Below are 21,344 nucleotides of genomic sequence, written 5' to 3'. Positions count from 1 at the left end.
CCTACATTAACTGCACATTAGTTCATTCTCGTGTCAAAAAATACGATAAAGTATTTGTTCATAATGTGTCACACACTGTTTGAAAAAAATGAAGTGAGAGAACTAGGTGTAATCCTAATACAAACATAATTTCATTGAAACACAGGTGCCGTTCTGGCTTGAAATTGATTTTTAACCTACATAGTTTTTGAAGACAGAGTATCTGCAATGTATATGAGGACTAGCGGGGAGGAGAAATACAGCTATCTTGGCAGCAAGTGAAAGAAAAGGAGCAAGTTAAATGCTTTCTACTCTCAGACATGATTAATAATCCTTAAGTACTGTTCTGTTTAATAAATTGTGACAGAGTTACTCAATGTGAGTCTGGAAAAGGACATAATGATCGGGCTCCTTGTAAGTAATGCTTTTTAAAAATGGAGGTTGGATTTATATTATTGTAAAAACAAATAGGTTTGGGGGTGAGGGGAATGTTTCCTTACTGAATTAACTTGTAAAAAGTAGCAAACAGTGCCATCTACTGGGATTTAATTTTCTCTTTTTTACAGGTTTTTCAGAGGATCCTTAATTATGCACATTGAATACGTGCACACAATATAAATAAGACATAAATTTTAAAAGCCCTTTGTTACCTGTCATGAAGACTGCAAGATTTTTTTAAATGGCTGTGTTTGTTTCTTACTAGTACATTCCAAGTCACTTTACTATTGGTATTTAAAAAAATATTCAATAGAAATAATTGCCTTCACAGTAATCTACTTTGACATTCAAAAAAAAAAAACAAACTTTCTGGAACGAAACTTAAATTACCTTACATGGAAGCATAATCAAATAAGAATTGAGGAAAACCTCCACAGGTCTGTGAAATAACCCTCTCCTCTGCTCGGCTGACAACTCTCTGGTCCATCCTCAATCTGATCTACCTGAGAGGCCAACTTTTACCTTCTTTACAAAGAAAAGGAGGGAAAGGGGAACACTTTTCTTAGTGAGGAGAGCCAGCGGTGTATACAAACGTTCATTTCATGCTACACACGGTGGAGAAGAAGGGGTTGGAGGTGTCGTCCCCAACACTTCCCCGGAAGGACTCAGCGTGCTGGGTCATCTGAGTTCTCTACCAGCCAGCGTGCCCTCGGTCATACACAAGATGGCTTGTGAGCCACGCCCTGGCAACATGCCAGCAGCGTTTCTCAAATTGTGGTCCTCAGTCCACCTGTATCAAGATCCTCTGAGGAGCTTATGAAAGACACATGTTCTCAGCCTAGTCCTAGGACATGCTGAATCCTAAACTTCTGGTCTGGCACCCACTTTTCACTTAACAGGCTTTTCTTATGCACATGGGAGTTTGATGACCACTGTCTAGAACCCTGAAATTCTTTACTCTGTAACTTCTGTGGTGCCTAAGATCAAACTGCAGGTGGGTGGGCCTCCAGTGATCCATTCCAGGCCTCTTTTGGGAGAACTGTTCTAGAACAGGATGTGCCTGCACATTAGCACCATCTGTGGTACTTTTAAAAGTTGTACGTTCCTGGGTCTCCTGTCAGTGGTTCTTATTCACAGAGTAGCTCCCACCACTGTCCACAGTGATCCTGCTGCTCTAGGGAAACTCCCGGACCAATCCTACAAAGACAGTTCTCAGGAAAACCATGGAGCCGACAGCATTTGCCGGCTGTCTCCCCACTGGCTTTTGAGTGCACCCTCTTCCTCTTGGCACCCCGCCTCCCCTGTGGGCCGCTCTTGTTTCACTTAGTCCTCATACTCTGATTCCTTTCAGTTATCCCATTCTTGATAAAGCTTGTTGATGGCAACTAACCTCTCCCAGAGCATTAGCTTTTAATGAACTTACATGCACACGGGGTAGCCATGAAGTCTAGAAACATAAATATTATCTTGTCATATGCTTGGTATGATAACAATAAACCATTTATTTTGTATCTAACTAGGTTTTCAGACTCGATGCTCTTCCTTTAGTTAAAACGTCAATGACTTTGACTTGGTAAAAGGACATGGAGGCTTTTATGGTGATGGGCGTGCATGGATCACAGAGCACACCGTGAATGGTGTGGCAGTGTGGACAGAGGTTTGATTACCTATCCCTTTGTGGAAGTTTGCTCATGTGAGGTACACCTCTCCTGGCAATGCTGGTGCACACCAGGAAGGCATTGAGGCCTCCTGAACATCAGCAAACCATTCATGTCTCTGACTTCCCCCACACACCACAGTGACACCAGGGAAGACATCTCCAGGACCAAGAACTGCCTCCTTTCACTTATCCACACCCAATTCAGCCATCAAACTCAGCTTGGGTCTAAGCCCCTATGAAGCCTTCTCCTAGGTGAGTCATATCCATAGTGTCCTCTTCCTTCTCTAAAAGCAGAGTCCTTATGGTCTGAGCCACTACATGACAACCAATTACAGACTGTTTTTAAATAGCTCTTAAGTTGTGGTGAAGAAGAGTATAAAGAAGAATGATTCAAAAGTGAAAATTTGCGATGATTAGTAACATGAGTATTATCACAATTGATCTGTCCAGCCCATTGAAAATATGCTCATTGGAGGCAGGGACCATGTCTTATATTTATTTGTATCTTCCACAATATCCCGCAAAGGCCATGTACTTAATAAATAGCTCATTTGAGGGGTGCCAGGGTGGCTCAGTCGGTTAAGTGTCAACTTCAGCTCAGGTCATGATCTCTCAGACAGTGCGTTTGAGCCCCACATCGGGCTCTGTGCGGACAGCTCAGAGCCTGGAGCCTGCTTCGGATTCTGTATGTCCCTGACTCTCTGCCCCTCCCCTGCTCTCTCTCTCTCTCTCTCTCTGTCTCTCTCAAAAGTAAATAAACATTCAAAAAAATTTTAAATAGTTCATTTGATGCGACTTTTCCTCTCATATCTCTCCTTGGGAATTCAAAGTCTCTTTGAATGTAGGGTTTGTTGACTATTCTGCAGATTGGTGATTACAGAGTCAGAGTAGGGTGTGTCTTAGATTAAGAGAGTCTCTGGGCATTATTATCTTTTTATTCAGATTCAGCCCCATCCCAGACCAAGTCCTTCTTACTTAGTGGTTTTAGAAACCTGTGTACTTCATTCGATCCAGCTCTTATTGGTTCTCCACACTACTCCCTTTATACAGAACAGCTCCTGAGGCAATTCCATTATTATCCAAGTGGAACTTTTGTCCTATTTCCCAGAGTCTTCCACAGCTGTAAGACACATCCGCTTCTCAATCATTGCTGGTTTATCTTTTCCAGTGGTCACAATTCTAGCTACACATCAGAAACATTGGGATAACTTTGTAAAATGCTGATCTCCAAGCCTCCTAAATAGGTTTGACTTAATCAGTTTGGAATAGGACCAAGGTTTCAGTATTAAAAAAAAAAAAAAAATCTCTTAGATAATTCTAATATGTAGCCAGAATCGAGAACATTCCATTTTTCTTGTGCTTAGCTAAGAAGATCCTATTTTGCCTTACTCTTACAATTTAAGTCAAAATTCTTGGCTTCAGGTTTAACTATTAAAAATTAATAAATGCAAGTATAGACATTTACAAAAAGTAAGCAGACAGTGATATAGAGTATCTCTACCCTACTTTCATCACCTTAGGGAGATACTAGAATCCTCAGGTATTTTAAAGGTTTCAAGGCAAGGGATGCCCTAATGGGTTTAAGAACTACTTTGTTAATGCATTAATTATAAAGTGGCATGACATGGAAAGCTCTGGTAAAACGAGATCTCGAGAATCCTCACCAATACTCTCTTCCCAAACATTTTTCCCAATCTTTAATGCCAGAGAAATGAAGGAATCAAGAGATGTAATTTGCTGTGAGGAGAGGGTTGCTTTGAATGGAATTTAGAAATAGGACTCCCACTCAAATATACTGCACACTGGCTGATGTTGCCAGCTATCACATCTAACCCAGTTTAGTGCCCACTCAGTGCACTGTTTCCAAGATTTTAGATGTTAATTACCATTGAGAACAATAGCATGGGATATTTCTCAGCCCATCACTCTGCTTTGCCTAGCACATAAGTGTGCAGGGGATATGTGAATGACTAATAAATATATGTGTGTAATAGGTTTCACTAAAATAAAATGATTCATATTTGGACAAAATGCCCTCCTCCATCCATTTGAAGTTGTTTCGTTTAATTTTATTCTACACTATTGGATCCCTAATATTTCTGTCAGTAATCAATGGAAATGATGATGGCTTAAAATCTGCATGTCTAACATTTACTTCATCAGGAAAAATTAGCATATCTGAAATACATAATTAGTTTATCAAACGTGTTTTTAAACATTTACAGAATGAGAGTTTTTATCTGCCAATTTCACTGAAGAAGCGTTTATGGACATCTAGGGAACTTAGAGTATGATTATGAAGGAACTCGTAACCAATTGAGGGATGAGCCTGGGAAGAATAGAATGAACTATTGATCTGAAATTATTGCAAAACTATGTCATCCTCCCAGAACATATGTTCTGGGAGCTGAGAACAGCCATTTCTGTTTCTGTTCCATCTTCCTTGCTTTTTGTTTCTTTCTTTTTTCTTTCTTTCTTTTTTTTTTTTTTTTTGAGAATTTTAACAGATTTGAGAGGCTTATATTTTGTTACCTTCCTAAGGATTCAGGGATGTGTAACTGAAAAATCAAAAAGGTTTGACAAGTCAGAAAGAGTGAGAGGCAGAACACATAGACGTGTGATTCTTGAGAGACTCCCAACCATGCTGCCTTCCTTTTAATTTGCAGACCCATTACGTGGGTTTATTTACTTTGTTCTCTCTTTCCCGTTAACTAAGCATGTCCGAGTTAACCCAGCAACATTTAATACCTCTTTAGTGATAAAGAGGAATCTAGTGACACAACAGCATCATATACTTTTAAGTATGAAATTTTGTTGTTTTAGAACTGTTAATATTGGGTAAAAATGCCCAGCTAACAGTTTCTCCTCCCCAGCACAGAATACAAGGTTTTCTTGGTAACTATCTTTGAAAACTATAAGAGAAGATCAATGGAACAGAAAATTATCAAAACATGATGGTCCCCTGATGCCACAATAAGGACAAGATAAAATCTAGAAAGTGGATCGTGAACAGAAGTCAACTTTGTGACAATTAGTGATTAGCAGTGACTTGAGGATTTTGAGCTACTACTGACAAAAGAGGAAAGAGGGAGGCCAGTGTGGGGAGAGGAGGGAAAGAAATCTCTTCCTCTATATTGCTCTACTAAAGAAGACTGTTTTTCACTCTTGTTATGAGGAGCACACATTTTTTTTTTTTTTTTTTTGAGTTGAAATGGTTTCTGGTTGGGAACCACTGAGATTTCTGTCCCTGCCTCTTCTGTGGTGGCATTTATCATATTTTCCCTTCTGTTTCAGTATCTGCGACATGTCATATCCTCTTCTACTTGTTAAACCATATAGTCTTCTTTGAATCCTGTAGCCCTTGTATCCAGTAGGAGCAGAATAAACATTTAGCGAATGAATATCTTTTTAAAAGAAGACAGTTTTTAAAATCTTGAGTGAGGGGGTGCCTGTGTGGCTCAGTCGGTTAAGCGTCCAACTTCAGCTCAGGTCATGATCTTGCAGTTCATGAGTTCGAGCCCCGCATCAGGCCCTGTGCTGATAGCTCAGAGCCTGGAGCCTGCTTCAGATTCTGTGTCTCCCTCTCTTGGCCCCTCCCCCAGTCACGCTCTGTCTCTCTGTCTTTATCAAACATAAATTAAAAAAAAAAAATTTTTTTTAATCTTGAATGAGAAACCAGAAGGTACTCTTCATTGTATACCATAATTTCCGTGGTTAAAATTAGTTAGAAAGTAAATTGTTCCTTCAGCCTCGTACTTTGCCTAGGACAATGGCAATTGACTTCTCCTATGTAACTTTCAAAAAAAGTCCAAGGAAATGTATTGTAATAGGCAACAACTTCTTGGCATACACTAATAGATGATTAGAGCCATGTGTTACACAATTCCAGAGGCAACATTCATATAAGGGACTTACCATTTTAGCAGGTATGATTCTCAAACTGTAAACGTAGAAATGCAATGAATATCGATTTACTTTCTATAAGTCATCTTAATTTCTGACTCTGGACTTTCTATCATTCATGTTTGTGAGGAAATTTAACCTCCCCCTCTCTTGGAAACTTCCCCTTCCCCAAATGTGCCACTGTTCTGGGATTTTGCACATCAGCAAGTGAACTCCACAGGGGAGCCAGGTTTGAGCCAGCTCAAGGACCCCAGCAGAAAGAGGCTGTGTGTGCACCACTAGAAGGCGACAGCTGCAGGGGATGGTAAGAGGTCGTTTGGAAGGTATCCACTAGGGAAAGGTCCAGACTAGAGTTCCTTGAATGAGGGGTATGTAAATAATCTGCAAATATAACCTAAGAGAGAGACTCTACATCTGACAGAACTACGAACAGCGACCTCTGAGTAAATAGGCCTTTGCTCTTTCTACTCAGCCCTCCTGCTCCACCTTGGGGTGAGGAGAAGAGAAGGTGGTGTCAGCAGTTGAAGTTTAGAAGACAGCAGTAGGGACAGCCTGCCTGTCCTACTCCTAGTACCTAATTAAAGCCTGGAGTCAGACCTCACCTGACAGAAGAAAAGCTTTAGTCAAAACAGGAAATTAAAGTTAGGCCTGTTGCTTACCTAGGAGACTGTAGCTATGGTTGAAATTGTCCAGAAATGCTATAGGATTTCTCTGAGATGTTGCCAGGTGGTAGGGAGGAGACACCCACCAGAACACAGATGAAGACAGTGATCCTGATTGGATCCTACTGAATTCATGCTCATTGTCACGTTCCACATGCTCCGTCCTTTCCAGTGTGATGGCCTTCTGATGCTACCATGCTCTCCTTCCTTGACAGTCATACCTATGACTTGAAGCTGTTCCACACTAGGCTCTTCTGCCTCCCTGGACATTTCCAGAAGACTGCATCTGACTCCTGCCCCAGGACCTCCCTCCTTGGGGAAAGCACTTTCCTTCCTTCTACTCTTTTCAAAAGTTTGCTCCTGCCAACATTTTCTCCCTAATGCATCCTCTATAAGCACTGGAAGTTCTTCTAGGGGCTTTGTTTTATTTTTAGAAAGAAAAGCCAGAAAGGACAGGGACAACTTCCTATACCTGAGGCATAAGAGCACAGAGCCAGCTATTGGCTTAAATATGGAAAGGGTAAAGGAAAAAATAGGTGAGAAAAAAATGTAAATCATATATCAAAATATTATCCAGCTCCATTTTGATTTCTGATGGATTTTATGATCTTAGATTTGATTGAATTTAGCTACTGGATGCAGAAGACAAATGTACATAAGCTAATCCTAGCATATTTTATACCTTGATGTGCTTGCTTCTTCCCTTGTGCTTTATATGGACTACGGAACAGAAGCATCACAGCATGGTAGCTGAGAGCATCTGAATCCAAATCTTAGCTAAGCCATTGTGTCATTCTGTGACCATACACAAGTTCCTTAGCCTCTATGTGCCTCAGTTTCCCCACATATGAAATGAGAATGATGATAGTAATAGCATCTGCTTCATAGGGAGGTTATTTTTTTTTTAAATAGATGAAATTTATTGACAAATTGGTTTCCATACAACACCCAGTGCTCATCCCAAAAGGTGCCCTCCTCAATACCCATCACCCACCCTCCCCTCCCTCCCACCCCCCATCAACCCTCAGTTTGTTCTCAGTTTTTAACAGTCTCTTATGCTTTGGCTCTCTCCCACTCTAACCTCTTTTTTTTTTTTTTCCTTCCCCTCCCCCATGGGTTCCTGTTAAGTTTCTCAGGATCCACATAAGAGTGAAACCATATGGTATCTGTCTTTCTCTGTATGGCTTATTTCACTTAGCATAACACTCTCCAGTTCCATCCACGTTGCTACAAAAGGCCATATTTCATTTTTTCTCATTGCCACGTAGTATTCCATTGTGTATATAAACCACAATTTCTTTATCCATTCATCAGTTGATGGACATTTAGGCTCTTTCCATAATTTGGCTATTGTTGACAGTGCTGCTATGAACATTGGGGTACAAGTGCCCCTATGCATCAGTACTCCTGAATCCCTTGGATAAATTCCTAGCAGTGCTATTGCTGGGTCATAGGGTAGGTCTATTTTTAATTTTCTGAGGAACCTCCACACTGCTTTCCAGAGCGGCTGCACCAATTTGCATTCCCACCAACAGTGCAAGAGGGTTCCCGTTTCTCCACATCCTCTCCAGCATCTATAGTCTCCTGATTTGTTCATTTTGGCCACTCTGACTGGCGTGAGGTGATACCCGAGTGTGGTTTTGATTTGTATTTCCCTGATAAGGAGCGACGCTGAACATCTTTTCATGTGCCTGTTGGCCATCTGGATGTCTTCTTTAGAGAAGTGTCTATTCATGTGTTCTGCCCATTTCTTCACTGGGTTATTTGTTTTTCGGGTGTGGAGTTTGGTGAGCTCTTTATAGATTTTAGATACTAGCCCTTTGTCCGATATGTCATTTGCAAATATCTTTTCCCATTCCGTTGGTTGCCTTTTAGTTTTGTTGGTTGTTTCCTTTGCTGTGCAGAAGCTTTTTATCTTCATAAGGTCCCAGTAATTCACTTTTGCTTTTAATTCCCTTGCCTTTGGGGATGTGTCGAGTAAGAGATTGCTACGGCTGAGGTCAGAGAGGTCTTTTCCTGCTTTCTCCTCTAAGGTTTTGATGGTTTCCTGTCTCACATTTAGGTCCTTTATCCATTTTGAGTTTATTTTTGTAAATGGTGTGAGAAAGTGGTCTAGTTTCAACCTTCTGCATGTTGCTGTCCAGTTCTCCCAGCACCATTTGTTAAAGAGGCTGTCTTTTTTCCATTGGATGTTCTTTCCTGCTTTGTCAAAGATGAGTTGGCCATACGTTTGTGGGTCTAGTTCTGGGGTTTCTATTCTATTCCATTGGTCTGTGTGTCTGTTTTTGTGCCAATACCATGCTGTCTTGATGATGACAGCTTTGTAGTAGAGGCTGAAGTCTGGGATTGTGATGCCTCCTGCTTTGGTCTTCTTCTTCAAAATTCCTTTGGCTATTCGGGGCCTTTTGTGGTTCCATATGAATTTTAGGATTGCTTGTTCTAGTTTCGAGAAGAATGCTGGTGCAATTTTGATTGGGATTGCATTGAATGTGTAGATAGCTTTGGGTAGTATTGACATTTTGACAATATTTATTTTTCCAATCCATGAGCAGGGAATGTCTTATCATTTCTTTAAATCTTCTTCAATTACCTTCATAAGTTTTCTATAGTTTTCAGCATACAGATCCTTTACATCTTTGGTTAGATTTATTCCTAGGTATTTTATGCTTCTTGGTGCAATTGTGAATGGGATCAGTTTCTTTTTTTTTTTTTTTATTTTTTATTTTTTATTTTTTTTTTTCAACGTTTATTTATTTTTGGGACAGAGAGAGACAGAGCATGAACGGGGGAGGGGCAGAGAGAGAGGGAGACACAGAATCGGAAACAGGCTCCAGGCTCTGAGCCATCAGCCCAGAGCCCGACGCGGGGCTCGAACTCACGGACCGCGAGATCGTGACCTGGCTGAAGTCGGACGCTTAACCGACTGCGCCACCCAGGCGCCCCGGGATCAGTTTCTTTATTTGTCTTTCTGTTGCTTCGTTGTTAGTGTATAAGAATGCAACTGATTTCTGTACATTGATTTTGTATCCTGCAACTTTGCTGAATTCATGTATCAGTTCTAGCAGACTTTTGGTGGAGTCTATCGGATTTTCCATGTATAATATCATGTCATCTGCAAAAAGCGAAAGCTTGACTTCATCTTTGCCAATTTTGATGCCTTTGATTTCCTTTTGTTGTCTGATTGCTGATGCTAGAACTTCCAGCACTATGTTAAACAACAACGGTGAGAGTGGGCATCCCTGTCGTGTTCCTGATCTCAGGGAAAAAGCTCTCAGTTTTTCCCCGTTGAGGATGATGTTAGCTGTGGGCTTTTCATAAATGGCTTTTATGATCTTTAAGTATGTTCCTTCTATCCCGACTTTCTCAAGGGTTTTTATTAAGAAAGGGTGCTGGATTTTGTCAAAGGCCTTTTCTGCATCGATTGACAGGATCATATGGTTCTTCTCTTTTTTTTTGTTAATGTGATGTATCACGTTGATTGATTTGCGAATGTTGAACCAGCCCTGCATCCCAGGAATGAATCCCACTTGATCATGGTGAATAATTCTTTTTATATGCTGTTGAATTCGATTTGCTAGTATCTTATTGAGAATTTTTGCATCCATATTCATCAGGGATATTGGCCTGTAGTTCTCTTTTTTTACTGGGTCTCTGTCTGGTTTAGGAATCAAAGTAATACTGGCTTCATAGAATGAGTCTGGAAGTTTTCCTTCCCTTTCTATTTCTTGGAATAGCTTGAGAAGGATAGGTATTATCTCTGCTTTAAACGTCTGGTAGAACTCCCCTGGGAAGCCATCTGGTCCTGGACTCTTATTTGTTGGGAGATTTTTGATAACCGATTCAATTTCTTCGCTGGTTATGGGTCTGTTCAAGCTTTCTATTTCCTCCTGATTGAGTTTTGGAAGAGTGTGGGTGTTCAGGAATTTGTCCATTTCTTCCAGGTTGTCCAATTTGTTGGCATATAATTTTTCATAGTATTCCCTGATAATTTTTTTGTATCTCTGAGGGATTGGTTGTAATCATTCCATTTTCATTCATGATTTTATCTATTTGGGTCATCTCCCTTTTCTTTTTGAGAAGCCTGGCTAGCGGTTTGTCAATTTTGTTTATTTTTTCAAAAAACCAACTCTTGGTTTCGTTGATCTGCTCTACAGTTTTTTTAGATTCTATATTGTTTATTTCTGCTCTGATCTTTATTATTTCTCTTCTTCTGCTGGGTTTAGGCTGACTTTGCTGTTCTGCTTCTATTTCCTTTAGGTGTGCTGTTAGATTTTGTATTTGGGATTTTTCTTGTTTCTTGAGATAGGCCTGGATTGCAATGTATTTTCCTCTCAGGACTACCTTCGCTGCGTCCCAAAGCGTTTGGATTCTTGTATTTTCATTTTCGTTTGTTTCCATATATTTTTTAATTTCTTCTCTAATTGCCTGGTTGACCCACTCATTCGTTAGTAGGGTGTTCTTTAACCTCCATGCTTTTGGAGGTTTTCCAGACTTTTTCCTGTGGTTGATTTCAAGCTTCATAGCATTGTGGTCTGAAAGTATGCATGGTATAATTTCAATTCTTGTAAACTTATGAAGGGCTGTTTTGTGACCCAGTATATGATCTATCTTGGAGAATGTTCCATGTGCACTCGAGAAGAAAGTATATTCTGTTGCTTTGGGATGCAGAGTTCTAAATAGATCTGTCAAGTCCATCTGATCCAATGTCTCATTCAGGGCCCTTGTTTCTTTATTGACCGTGTGTCTATATGATCTATCCATTTCTGTAAGTGGGGTGTTAAAGTCCCCTGCAATTACCACATTCTTATCAATAAGGTTGCTTCTGTTTATGAGTAATTGTTTTATATATTTGGGGGCTCCGGTATTCGGCGCATAGATATTTATAATTGTTAGCTCTTCCTGATGGATAGACCCTGTAACTATTATATAATGTCCTTCTTCATCTCTTGTTACAGCCTTTACTTTAAAGTCTAGTTTGTCTGATATAAGTATGGCTACTCCAGCTTTCTTTTGGCTTCCAGTAGCATGATAAATAGTTCTCCATCCCCTCACTCTGAATCTAAAGGTGTCCTCAGGTCTAAAATGAGTCTCTTGTAGACAGCAAATAGATGGGTCTTGTTTTTTTATCCATTCTGATACCCTATGTCTTTTGGTTGGCGCATTTAATCCATTTACATTCAGTGTTATTATAGAAAGATACGGGTTTAGAGTCATTGTGATGTCTGCATGTTTTATGCTTGTAGTGATGTCTCTGGTACTTTGTCTCACAGGGTCCCCCTTAGGATCTCTTGTAGGGCTGGTTTAGTGGTGACAAATTCCTTCAGTTTTTGTTTGTTTGGGAAGACCTTTATCTCTCCTTCTATTCTAAATGACAGACTTGCTGGATAAAGGATTCTCGGCTGCATATTTTTTCTGTCTAGCACACTGAAAATCTCGTGCCAATTCTTTCTGGCCTGCCAAGTTTCAAAAGAGAGATCAGTCACGAGTCTTATAGGTCTCCCTTTATATGTGAGGGCACGTTTACCCCTTGCTGCTTTCAGAATTTTCTCTTTATCCTTGTATTTTGCCAGTTTCACTATGATATGTCGTGCAGAAGATCGATTCAAGTTACGTCTGAAGGGAGTTCTCTGTGCCTCTTGGATTTCAATGCCTTTTTCCTTCCCCAGTTCAGGGAAGTTCTCAGCTATTATTTCTTCAAGTACCCCTTCAGCACCTTTCCCTCTCTCTTCCTCCTCTGGGATACCAATTATGCGTATATTATTTCTTTTTAGTGTATCACTTAGTTCTCTAATTTTCCCCTCATACTCCTGGATTTTTTTATCTCTCTTTTTCTCAGCTTCCTCTTTTTCCATAACTTTATCTTCTAGTTCACCTATTCTCTCCTCTGCCTCTTCCATCCGAGCTGTGGTGGTTTCCATTTTGTTTTGCATTTCATTTAAAGCGTTTTTCAGCTCCTCGTGACTGTTCCTTAGTCCCTTGATCTCTGTAGCAAGAGATTCTCTGCTGTCCTGTATACTGTTTTCAAGCCCAGCGATTAATCTTATGACTATTATTCTAAATTCACTTTCTGTTATATTATTTAAATCCTTTTTGATCAGCTCATTAGCTGTTGTTATTTCCTGGAGATTCTTCTGAGGGGAATTCTTCCGCTTGGTCATTTTGGATAGTCCCTGGTGTGGTGAGGACCTGCAGGGCACTTCCCCTGTGCTGTGGTGTATAACTGGAGTTGGTGGGCGGGGCCGCAGTCAGTCCTGATGTCTGCCCCCAGCCCACCGCTGGGGCCACAGTCAGACTGGTGTGTGCCTTCTCTTCCCCTCTCCTAGGGGCGGGATTCACTGTGGGGTGGCATGGCCCATCTGGGCTACTTGCACACTGCCAGGCTTGTGATGCTGGGGATCTGGCGTATTAGCTGGGGTGGGTAGGCAAGGTGCACGGCGGCAGGGGGGGCAGGCTTAGCTCGCTTCTCCTTAGGTGATCCACTTCAGGAGGGGCCCTGTGGCAGCCGGAGGGAGTCAGATCCGCTGCCGGAGGTTTGGCTCCGCAGAAGCACAGAGTTGGGTGTTTGCGCGGAGCGAGCAATTTCCCTGGCAGGAACCGGTTCCCTTTGGGATTTTGGCTGGGGGATGGGCGGGGGAGATGGCGCTGGCGAGCGCCTTTGTTCCCCGCCAAACTGAGCTCTGTTGTCCGGGGGCTCCGCAGCTCTCCCTCCCTTTGTCCTCCAGCCTTCCCGCTTTCCCAGCAGAGCTGTTAACTTATGACCTCCCAGATGCTAAGTCGCGCTTGCTGTCAGAACACAGTCCGTCAGGCCCCTCCGCTTTTGCAAGCCGGACTCGGGGGCTCTGCTTGGCCGGCGAGCCGCCCCTCCTCCCCGGCTCCCTCCCGCCAGTCCGTGGAGCGCGCACCGCCTCGCCGCCCTTCCTACCCTCTTCAGTGGGCCTCTCGTCTGCGCTTGGGTCTGGTGACTCCGTTCTGCTAATCCTCTGGCGGTTTTCTGGGTTATTTAGGCAGGTGTAGGTGGAATCTAAGTGATCAGCAGGACGCGCGGTGAGCCCAGCGTCCTCCTACGCCGCCATCTTCCGGGTTTTGTCCATAGGGAGGTTATGAAGATAGAGTTAAGATTCATAAAGTGCTCATGAGAGTGTATGAGACATTGTTGATAATTTTCTTGTTCTTTACATTCTGGAATCTCTATGGGGCAATAAATTGCTACATGTGTAGCATTCCTTAGTTGGACAACTCAAGACTTCCTTGAGTCCTCCAGACTAGGTCATTCTCTTAGCTCCACGTATTACTTTTTTAGAGCACTTAGCATCTTTACAGTTCAATAATTAACCTTGTAGTTACTTAACATCTGCTTTCCCTGCTCGGTTATAAGCTGCATGACTGCAGAGAGCACATGTATTTTTTTTTTTTTTACACTGTATCCTAATAGCTTGCACAGAGTGACTGCTCATAAGTATTTTTGTTAAATGAGTGAATCTGTTGAAATGTTAGGTGTAGTGGGAAGTGTGGGCCAAAAGGTGTGACAGCATGGGCCAGCCTACCCATCTAGCTGCTTTGCTTGCATGAAGATACAAGGATTTGGGGAAGTGAGTTGGCCTACATTGACTCCTGAGACCTCTTACAACTCGTGCAACTGTCCAAGGCTTTCTCTCACAGTCAGCATGGTGTTCTATCTGACCTTGTGTAGGTTGGGGGTTATAGGATATATTCTGGAAGGTTTTATTCAACCATTTGTCAAAATAAAATTTACCAGGCTATTTCTTTTTTACTTTTAAGAGGCATAATAAAATGGTATCAACCCCTTAGCTACTTTTAAAGCTATAAACACTAAAAACATCTGAACTCAGTTTTTGGCTCTAGGAGAGAAACTTAAAAACTTAAATTGCTACATATTTATTTAGTATAGTTTAATATTTAAAAAAGAAAAAAAAAATCCTAGGTTACTTGAAGGCCTTGTGGCTTGCTCCAAAGTTGGTAGTTTCCAGTTTAACTTGCACTAATGGGTAGGTCAGCTGAGGACTGCTTGGGGGAGAGGGAATTACATTAATGATTACAGACAACACTGACTCTTTCAGACTTCATGTTTTGAAAATCCTTATGGGGTACCTTGGTGGCTCAGTCAGTTGAGCATCCAACTCTTGATTTTGGCTCAGGTCATGATGCCATGGTAGTGAGATTGAGCCCCATGTTGGGCTCTGTGTTGATAGCACGGAGCCTGCTAGGGATTCTCTCTCTCCCTCTCTCTTTGCTCCTCCCCAGCTCATGCTCTCTCTCTCTTTCAAAATAAATAAACATTTTAAAAAAAGAAAATCCTTATGATGGAATAATATTCATAGAACACTATATAAAAAACATGGCATAGTCAGGATTTCATGTCCAAAACAACCTAGAGGAGCTACAACTATCAGATGAACCCGTGGTGCAGACTCTCAGGGATATGTTTCTCTTCTCTCTTTGCACCAAGCAGCCCTCTCACCTGCCACCCAGCCTCTGAATCTCAGTGTATCTGATTCAAACTTTCTCTTTTACTTCCCGGAAGTAGTTAGACCTATGTACTGTGGTCATTCTAGCACGCAACAGCTGTGGTCTGAAATATCCAAGCCTTTCCTCTCCACTTCATCAAAATCCTCTCCATCATTCCAAAAACATCTCATGCTCTTCATTCCTCTGAAAATTTGTGAAACATAGTGATACTTCATTGTACTTACCCTTTCAATGTTGCTAAAGTGATTAATCTGTTTCATGTATTACTGGCACAACTGGGTGTAAGATAAAGGAGAGAAAGAACTATGTACTGTTTATTATATTATGTTGCAGAGGTATGCAGTTAGTAGATGCACAATTGTTGAATAAGTGATCCAGAATTTTTAAATAAATGATCCAGAACCTTGGAATATTTAATTAAATCAAGTTACATATTTGTGTGGTGCCCAAGCAAATGTCTAATATTTCTTAGGTGTTCAATAAATATTAGCACTCCACTTGTAATCTGAGATACTGAATTTAGTTTTAAAATATACCAACAGGGGCACCTGGGTGGCTCAGCTGGTTAAGCATCTGACTCTTGATTTCAGCTAAGATCATGATCTCACAGTTCATGGGATCAAGTCCCACACATTGGGCTCTGTGCTGACAGCATGGAGCCTGCTTGGGATTCTCTCTCTCCCTCTCTCTCTGCTCCTCCCCTACTTGCTCTCTTTCTCTCTCTCAAAATAAATAAACATTTAAAAAATAATAAAAGAAAATAATAAAATAAAATAAACCAACAAACCAAACAAACTACTTCCCAGGTATGTTTTGAGTTCAGCCTTATCTTTTATAACTTATATATTTAGTGCTATACTACCATATTAAGAGAACAGCTATTTAAAATCCATAATTATTAAGAAAGAAATGTTAAAATGTGTTTGATGTACTGAATTTATTTAATCCAATTTCCATCCCATCTTTTGCTGTGCTTCCTTATCCTGGACAACAGAACATACCAAAATAAAAATGGCAAAACTGAATTTAGTAGGTTCACCATGGATTTACTCTAATCTGTATCACTTAGACCACTAATGCCAATCCCTCTTTCATAGCTTTATACACCATTTCATCTGCTCAAATGTGCTAACTCCACACCATCACCCTCAGCTCTTATCCTTCCTCCATCTAAACAAGAACTCCTTCCATTTCCCTCCTCTCTTTAAAATTTAATTTTCCTGGGGCACCTGGATGGCTCAGTCTGTTAAGTGTCTGACTCTTGATTTCGGCTCAGGTCATGATCTCACGGTTTGTGAGATGGAGCCCCATGTGGAGCTCTGCACAGACAGCATGAGTCTGCTTGGGATTTTCTCTCTCCCTCTCTCTCTCTGCCTCTCTCTCTCTTAAAATAAAAAAGTAAACTTTAAAAAATAAAATTTTATTTTCCTTATCTGACTTTTTTCATTTAGCAAAGTACTCTCTAGCTCCATCTACATCATTGCAAATGGCATTCACTCATGTGGAATTAAAGAAACAAAACAAGAAAAGGGATGAGAAGAGAGAGAGGCAAACAAGGAAAAATACTCTTAATTATAGAGAACAAACTGATGGTTACCAAAAGGAGGTGGGTGGGAAAATGGGAGAAATCGGTGATGGGGATTAAAGAGTGCACTTGTGATGAGTACCGGCTGTTGTATGGAATTGTTGATTCAATATATTGTACACCTGAAACTAACATTACACTGTATGTTAATGAACTAGAATTTCAATAAAAAAGAAAGAAGTTTCCTTTTCTTTTAGTTATTTTCTCTTTTTTTTCCCCATTCTTTCTTGGATGTGATTTTTTTCCTCAAGGCTACCCCCTTCCTCTCTTCCTCTCTTCCTCTCTTACCATCTTGTATCTGCAGTGTTGCCCTTTTCAAGAGCTCAATAAGTATGGTCATATTTCCCAGACCCTAGAAAATCCTCTTCCTAACCCTTTTGGCTACTTTATAAATTATTGTTTTATGTTTGGCTTTTCATTTAGTATCTTGTTTCTCAAAAATGCAATCAACATGGTATCTCCATTTATCTGATTTTTGTTTTGTTTTGTTTTGATGCGTGGAATCTCTCCAGTCCTCACACCTAAGGCCACAAATTCCAGTCCTATGGGAGTGAGCTTGTGCTTAGATTCTAGGTTAAATCTAGTCATAAGGAAGCAACTCTCACTCTTTAGATTCCCAGTTTCAAATCTCCATGTCAAGTGCTCCAACCTGGAACTAGATTCTGCCTATATCACTACTACTAGAACTTACTAAAGCCAACCACCTATCAGCTTCAATTTCTGCCTGTTGCTGATCTCTGTTACACTCTTTTTTCCTCCTTTCATGTTTGGACAAATACACATCAAAACATTAACTTCATTATTGATAAAGCTGATTGGGAAATGTGTCTGTAGCTGTTTGGGCGAATAGCTTTATTACATGGGATTGTGTCCTATCATAGCAGCCTAGAATATACCCTGTCTGCACTTGGTTTGCAGGCTAGCTTACAGGGAAAAGGGGCTAAGCCTTCTTCCAAATTAATTAAAAATATGTTACTCATCTACTGGGATGAGAGATAAGCTAAAAATGTTCCTCCCATAATTTTCCATTCCTGGAGAGTAGATTGGACATTCTCTTCCCTTTATGGAAATATGAGTCATGGGCAATAAATGTTCCACACCATCCATCTTTTGCCTCCCTGCTGGGGCTTCTCCCAACTCCTGCTATGCCCCAGAAAGCTTGTCTAATCTTAGCCACCATGCCAGCCCTTCTGTTGCCAAATACACTCACTCCTAAACCCTACATACCATGATTTCTACCTCAGAAATCAACCATAGGATCTTAATTACTCACTCTGGTGACACCTTTTCAGTCCTTACCTTCTCTGACTTCTCAGCTCTAAAATTTGTGGAAAGAGAGGCAAAGATCATGGATTCAGGCATTATGCTTTTATACACTAAGTTTCTTATGTAATTGCCATTGTTTCTAATCAGAAGACAATTCTCTTCATAACCAAGTCCATCTATTGTAGGCTTTTCTAAAAATCAACATTCATGTGAAAATGGCTTTCAATTGATGTAATAGAGAGATAGGAACTTTGGAGTAAAAACAGATCAAAGGTTAGGTTCAAATCCCAATTCTGACCTTATTAGTTATTTGACTTTATCTACTTTCTCATTGCTTTGGTAATCTTATTTATAACCTGAGAAATTTATGAAATAATTAGTACTAATTTTATTAACAGTAGTTAATATATATTAAATACTTAATTTTAATCTCTAAATACTTTATGTACATTATCTAATTTAATTCTACAACAAGTCCATGAAGTAAATCCTATTATTATTCCCACCCTACACATTTAAAATTGAGACTTAATGAATGTAAGATATTTGCCCAAAGTTACACCACCTGTAAGTGATAGTTTGGAACTAATCTAGTAAAACATGTATTTGAACTCAGGCTTATATAACTTCAAAGTTAAAGCTCTTAACAATTGAGTTTTTCTTTTTTCCCTATACTTAACTGTATACAAAGACTTCCTACAGTGCCTTGTACAGAATATGAAGTCATTCATTCGATACTTATTATCATTATCATCCTCCTCATCATTATGGTTATCTCCATTACTATTAAGCAGAAGATTACATTCTAACTTGACCAGCAGTCTTTGTATAGTCTTTTATCAATTTGGTGTGTTATCATGTTTCTACCAAAAGGGGTCAACCCTTTCTCTGAAAACCTTACAGTGTTATTCATGCACAAATGAAACCATGGGCATGTTCCATTATAAGTATAGGCAGACACATGAAAAGATGCTCAACGTCACTCATCATCAGGGAAATACAAATCAAAACCACATTGAGATACCACCTCACACCAGTCAGAGTGGGTAAAATTAGCAACTCAGGAAACAACAGATGCTGGCGAGGATGTGAAGAAATGGGAACCCTCTTGCTCTGTTGGTAGGAATGCAAACCAGTGCAGCCGCTCTGGAAAACAGTGTGGAGGTTCCTCAAAAAGTTAAAAATGGAACTACCCTGCCACCCAGCAATATCACTACCAGGAATTTATCCAAAGGATACAGGAGCGCTGATTAATAGGGGCACATGCACCCTAATGTTTATAGCAGAGCTTTCAACAATAGCCAAATTATGGAAAGAGCCCAAATGTCCATCAACTGATGAATGGATAAAGAAGATGTGGTTTATACATACAATGGACTACTACTTGGCAATGAGAAAGAACGAAATCTTGTCATTTGCAGCAACGTGGATGGAACTGGAGAGTGTTATGCTAAGTGAAATAAGTCAGAGAAAGATATCATATGTTTTCACTCATATATGGAACTTGAGAAACTTGACAGAAGACCATGGGGGAAGGGAAGGGGAAAAAAACAGTTTCAAACAGAGAAGGAAACAAACCCATAAGAGACTCTTGAATGCAGAGAGTAAACTGAGGGTTGATGGCAGGGGGTGGGGGGGGGGGAGAAGGGACAATGGGTGATGGCCATTGAGGGCGTACACGTTGGGATGAGCAGTGGGTGTTGTATGTAAGCGATGAATCACAGGAATCTACCCCTGAAACCAAGAGCACACTGTATACACTGTATGTTAGCTAGCTTGACACTAAATGATATTAAAAATAAATACATCAATACATCAATACATCAAATACATATGAAATTAAAAAATAATAAAATTAAATTAATTAAAATAAAAAAGTGCAGCGAAATTTTCCTATGAGACAAAATACAAAGGAAATAAATAAAAACAGTGATAAATTTAACTACATAAAATTAAACAACTTTTGCGTGGAAAAGATAAGTACTATAAACAAAGTAAAAAGACAAATGACAAACTGAAATAAATATCTGCCACTTGCACGACAAACAAAACTTTATTCTGGCATCAAGACAGACACACAGACTAATGAAGTAGAATACAGAGCCCAGAAACAAACCTTCACATATATGGCCAATGATTTTTGACAAGTGTGTGAAGACCATTCAATGGGGAGAGGAGGGTCTTTTCAACAAATAGGGCTGGAAAGTGGATTTTCCCATGCAAAAAAATGAAGTTGGACTATTACCTTACATCAAATATAAAAATTAACTCAAAATGGATCAAGGACCTAAATCTAAGAACCAAAACAATAAAACCCTTAGGAAAACACATAGAGGAAAAGCTTCATGACTTTGGATTTGGCAAGGATTTCATGGACATGATACCAAAAGCACAAGCAAAATGAAAAAATAGATAAATTGGATTTCATCAAAATTGAATATTTCTGCACATCAAAGGACAGAGTGAAAAGTTAACCCATGAAGTGGGAGAAAATATTTTTGAATTATATAACTGATATGGGATTAATAATCTAGAATATATAAAGAACTCCTACAACTCACCACCACCAACAAAAATAACTCAATTAAAAAAATGGACAGGGGCGCCATTGTGGCTCAGGTTGACTGTCCAATTTTGGCTCAGGTCATGATCTCACAGTTTATGAGTTTGAGCCCCACATTGGGCTCACTGCTCTCAGCACAAAGCCTGCTTCAGATCCTCTGTCCCCCTCTCTCTCTGCCCCTCCCCTGCTCATGCTCTCTAAAGAATAAACACTAAAAAAAATTTATAAAAAAAATGGACAAAGGACTTGAACAGACATTTCTCCAAAGAAGATATACAAATGGCCAATAAGCACATGAAAAGATGCTCTATATCACTAATTAGGGAAATGAAGATAAAAACCAAGTGAAATACCACTTTATATTCATAAGGGTGGCTATTATAAAATAAGATAAGCGGTTGAAAAGATGTTGAGAAATTGAAAACCTGTGCATTCCTGGTGGGAATATAAAATGGTGCAGCTTCTGTGGAAAAGGCAGGGTGGTTTTTCAAATAAACATAGAATTACCATATCATCTAGCAGTTCCACTGCTAGGTAAATACTCAAAAAGAATTAAAAGCAGGGACTCAAACACGAACGTTCAGAGCAGCGTTACTCATAACAGCAAAAAAGTAGGAAAACCTCAAATGTCTATGGAGGGGTAAATGGATAAACAAAATGTGGTACATACATACAATGGAATATTATTCAGCTTAAAAAGGAAGGAAATCCTGGCGCATGCTACAATATGACACTATGCTAAGTGAAATAACCCTGACACAAAAGGACAAATGTTACACAATTTCACTTACATGAGGTACC

This window comes from Lynx rufus, unplaced genomic scaffold (genome assembly GCF_022079265.1).
Source record: "Lynx rufus isolate CCGP_SWC_20201006 ecotype Redwood Valley unplaced genomic scaffold, mLynRuf1.p SCAF_1, whole genome shotgun sequence".
Classification (NCBI taxonomy): Eukaryota; Metazoa; Chordata; class Mammalia; order Carnivora; family Felidae; genus Lynx; species Lynx rufus.
The sequence above is the reverse complement of the archived record's forward strand: the minus strand, read 5'-3'. Positions refer to the sequence as shown.